Below are 4,998 nucleotides of genomic sequence, written 5' to 3' on the forward strand. Positions count from 1 at the left end.
TCTTACTGAAATCAAAAGGAAACTCAGATTCAATGAAAGAGATTGCCTCACCAACAATGATTCTTGCAAGATAGCAAGAGAATTTGTTTTTAAAATATGGGTCTGTTTCTGGCAAACTGAAGTAACAGAGAAAAAAACAGGATTTCTGCTCTGTGCCTTGACTGGTTCCCTGAGAGAAACAACTAAATTCCTCTGTAGAGAGGATAAATGAGAAGGTACATTTTGAAAAAACAGCAGTTTAGCACTGAGGTTGACTTGGAACCGAAAATTCAAAAAGCATCCTACTAAAGGAAGAGGTATCATAATTCAGAGACCAATCATGCACACAGAAGAAGACCAGGAGGCCTGCCTTCAGATATTCGTAACCAAAGGAGAAGCGTCGATTCTGTCTGGAGTGAGTGTAGAATGGGGGAGTTTGAGGGGGCCTTGTCGGCCTGGGCCACCTAGGCCAATCTCCTGCATGGCGCAGGGAATCCGGAGCTAGAGAATCCCCAGCACAGCTGACGATCCAGTCTCTGCTCCAAGACCTTCAAACGGCACTTCATGTGTATGTTTGAGGGATGTAAGTGATCACAGCAGCTTTCATATCTAAAAGTCACCACCTCGATGGTAGACTGATCTACCTAGCCCCTTCGCCCCTTCCCCAGGCCCTCCTTGTCTCACTTTCCAGCCTCCACAAATTTGTCTAATTGTTTCAGAATCATCTGTAAGCTAGTGAACGTTACCACATCTTATTTGTGTGAACTCTATAATTTCAACCCCTCTCCTCCATCTCTTCCATATTCCTTCTCCTTCCTCTTCTCTCCACTGACCTAGTTCCATGTTTCTTGACTCTTTCTTTTCCTGTCTCCTAGTAGAACACTTTCTTTACACTATGTATGGGTTATTTTACAATTGGCAGAGTAATCTTACCTTGTGAGATTTCTTTTCCTCAAATTTTCCATAGAAATGAACACAACTACAACAACAATTAAATGACACATTTGCACTTTGATGTTTATCTTGCTTAACACAAACAGAATTTGCAAAATAAAAAGAGTCACAGAGACTTGCTCACACACATGTGTCCCAAATGGAGGTTTTTGGTTGCAGTTGCTGGCTTGTTTGTTGGAGAGTTCTTTCTTTCTTGGCTGTGGCTGTGAGATACAGTCTGTTGTTGCTGCCCCCTCTTCTTGAAGTCTGAAAGCAGTAAATATAGGCTTAGCAAACAACCAGCCCAGGCAGGGGCCTTCTTCTGCAGGCCTCAGAAAAAACTTCTGAGGTGTAAATTCTCATTCTATCATAGCAAATGAGATTTTTTTCAATTAAACAACTCTCATGACCCCACTTTCACTTTTTCACACTTTCCGTTTCCTTTACTATGAATAATATGAGGAAGTAATCAGTTTAGCACACTTCACCTTATGAAGACAAACCTCATACAAATAAATTCACCATAATTCACCCCTCTGCCCAATCACTCTTAAATTGGGGATGGGTGGTAGCCTCCACCCATTAGGCACTATCTACCAGCCCACCCCACTCCTTTGGGGCAGATCCACTTTCTGCCCCCAATCTGCCCCAAAGACACCCAAACTTCAAAAATTCTCAAAAAATCAGCCCGCTGCTCAATCCCCCTGAAATTGGGGTGGTAGCCTCCACCCATTAGGCACTACCACCCCACCCCACTATTTTGGGGCAGATCCACTTTCTGCCCCCAAACTGCCCCAAAGTCACTAAAACTTCAAAAATTCTCAAAAAATCAGCCCTTTGTCCAAACCCCCTGAAATTGGGGTTGTAGCCTCCACCCATTAGGCACTACCACCGCACCCCACTATTCTGCCCCAGGCCCCACTTTTTGCCCCAATATGCCCCAATATGCCCCAAAGACATGAAATTTTCAGAAATTTACCAAAAATCAGCCCTTTGCCCAATCCCCCTGAAATTGGGGTGGTAGCCTGCACCCATTAGGCACTACCACCGCACCCCACTCCTTTTGCCCAGATCCCATGCTATGCCCCCGAACTGCCCCAAAGTCACTAAAACTTTAAAAAATCACCAAAAATCAACCGTGAATCGAATCACCCGAACTTTTCGTGCCCGAAATTCGTGTGATTCGGCTCGTGCCCGAAAAATATGGGGGGACATCGGGGGTGATTCGGTTCAGCCCCGAATCACCCAAAATTGTTCGTTTCGGGCACAGATCGTTCTGTGCCCGAAATTTTTTGCACATCCCTAGATTAGACTAGTTCACCTTAATGCTCATAGATCCTCCAGGAATTAAAGGAGGCCGCAACTATCAGTAGCAACCTCATCTCTCAGAGTTTCTCTCCTCTGCAAACTAAAAGTTATAGCAATCTGTCAAAGGATAGAGGCTACATTGGTAATCCCATACCCTCTTGGAACTCCATTCTTATTAAGTGCCAGCTCCATAGCCAAGGGCAGGGGGAAACCTTGGGTTTTTCTGCCTTAGTTCTTTGCTCTCAATTACATTTCAGTATAGCAGCTTAAAATTATTTATTTGTAAAAACTTTAGGGAGGCAGAGAAAATTTGCCAGGGTGCCCTTGTCCCACCTCACAATCCCGGCTACAGTCCTGTGGTGCTCAATTGCAACCATTTCCTCTCTCTGTTACCTGTGAATTAGCCATAGCAGTGCCATTTTGAATGAACTGAGCCAAAGTCTATTCCATTTGGGGTGTGCTGCTAGTTCTCACATAGGTCCCATTTGCTGCTCTCTTTCTCACCCTGCAGTGGAATAGCCTTGAATTTAGCAAAAAGATGCGAAGGGCTGTGCCTTCTTGCAGGATACACTGATCACAGGCAGGAAAGTGACTGATAAGGAGAGCGCGCACTTGAAGACAAAGTATTGATGACACTAACAAAGTGATGTTATGAAGGTACTACCTGTTAAGCTTGTTGTTGTTGTTGTATCAATCTGTATAAAAGCCCCGGTAGACTCTACTTGGGGCTGCCCTGCTCTGTGAAGTGATTCCCAGGGTCTGCTTTTCACTCTGCAGAGTCAAATAAAGCTTTGAAAACGGTCTCCGGTTGGTGAATGCGATTGTCTAGCACAGTAAGCGCACCAGGCTACATAACCCGGATGTTCAGTAACATCTCCTCTGCCTCACTGGGGAGGAGGGAATGTGAAAGGGCAAGCAGAGGCAAGTAGAGATAGAGTAGGCCGAGAATGTAAGGGCAGATATAGAACTGGAAAGAGGGTATACTAGTGAGATGTACACAAACTGCACAAGCCAAATCCTTAGCCAAGGCACTCCACAGTCTAGACACAGAACAAAATCATAAACACAATAAAGTGTTGTCTGACTAAACATATGTCAGCTCTCATTTTCAGGGTGCCTCTCTGGACCAAAACACCAAGATGATCACCTCCAACCTTCTTTGTTCCTAGGGAGCAGCAGGGAGTCACATGTGGCTCACAGACTCAAACAGTAGGTCTCAGCCCCCCTTTTAAAACCATCTGATCTAGTGGACATCACCATCCCTTGTAGTAATAAATTCTGTTTCAGCCTCAGGAGACGAGTAGGGCCCTGAAATGACTCAATATATGGAGATTTGCATTTTTACCAAGCCAGCTGACTACTGTCATGTTCTGATTAATCTTAAGTATCGCAGAGCATTTGTACTGGCCCGCTTTGATGTATTGCCCTTGGTGGTTCTGCATGGTAAATATGGTAAGGTCTCCTATTCTGAATGCTACTTCCCATATGATACACAGGCCATACAGAACATTCATGTTTTATTATACTGCAATTTTTATAGGGACTCATGAGAGTCAGTAATTTTACCCCTGATTAAGAATATACCAGGCAGAGAAGGTGGTCTCATTTCTTTTGTCAGATCATCAAGCCAACGTTACTTACCATGTGGCTAAGTTTGGTTCAATAGCAATGAATATATGGCATCACCTGATGACTAATATAGTGGAATAATTGACTGTGCCGTCGTATATCTGTAAAACTATACCGATGCTATTATAATTGGTGTGACATTATGTTCTTTCCTTCATGTTTCTGTACTGGTCAAAGACTGCAGTAAAGTTTATGTATCTATGTTTCAGGCTTTCTCCTCTCAATCCTTTATGTGCTCCTCTCAGCGAAGCAGAGATGCAATTTTCCCTAAAAGGGACAATGTTCAAGATTGCTTAATCCCCTGCCATCCAGAGCTCTGCCTAGTCAGCTCCCCATTGGCTAGGACCTTTGTGCCCCAACTCCAACCTTTTCCTTGGCCCCTCCAACCATCTCCCTCTAAGCAGAGGCTACCCTTTCTGTGGTCACAATACATATCGTGAAGAGTAGGCCTCCAACAGGCTTTCTCCACCACACCAAGTCCTCCCAAAAAAACCCACCACTCACTTGGTGGCTTTGACCGATTGTCCTCAGATGCTTCTGTGGTCTGGTTCTGTGTTCAGGACTGCTCTGAGAACAGACCTCAATAGTACAGAATATTGAAGTGCGGGGCAGGGAATGAAAATGTGTCTCTCAAACAAATTTGTCCAGAAAAGATAGTGAAGCTATCCACACGAGCAGGAAACAGGGTGAACTCCTGAAAGTAGCTGGAACCCTATTTCAAACCTCATAGCAAACACACGAGCACATGGTGAAGCCTGGACGACCAACCTTACAGGGTTTCCCCTCAGGGCAGGCAGCCACAGCTTGCAATGTTGGTCCTCCAGCCCCGCCCCAGGCAGCAGCAGCAGCAGCAGCCCCTGAGTGGCCAGGGGTGATCCCATGACCCAAGAAGGGCCCCAAGCAACTCCCTGATTGGTAGCCTCAGTTAACCCTTTCCTGGCAACCGCAGCACTGGCAAAGGCACTGAACTTTGTCCCGATGCCCCAACACACCTGCTCACAAGGCAGGGATGGAAGGAGAAAAGAGAGCAGCTGGAGCTACCAGCCAGTCCCAAAGGAAGAGCCAACATGAACACACACACACACTCACACCCCAGGACCAGGAGGGACACGGCAGATGCCCCCTGGTTCCCAATCACACTTCCACATC

At 45.6% G+C, this 4,998-nt stretch overlaps 1 long non-coding RNA gene across 1 annotated transcript; it reads right to left on the reverse strand.

Annotated features, from left to right (window-relative positions):
• Positions 1 to 970: 970 nt before the first annotated feature.
• LOC128348296 (uncharacterized) lies at positions 971 to 4,662 on the reverse strand. The gene is made up of 2 exons (XR_008318061.1): positions 4,354 to 4,662; positions 971 to 1,179 (listed from the first exon to the last, which is right to left on the reverse strand). It is a non-coding gene; the product is annotated as an uncharacterized LOC128348296 (long non-coding RNA).
• Positions 4,663 to 4,998: the final 336 nt, after the last annotated feature.

The sequence above is a fragment of the Hemicordylus capensis genome, chromosome 2 (genome assembly GCF_027244095.1).
Source record: "Hemicordylus capensis ecotype Gifberg chromosome 2, rHemCap1.1.pri, whole genome shotgun sequence".
NCBI classification, from domain to species: domain Eukaryota; kingdom Metazoa; phylum Chordata; class Lepidosauria; order Squamata; family Cordylidae; genus Hemicordylus; species Hemicordylus capensis.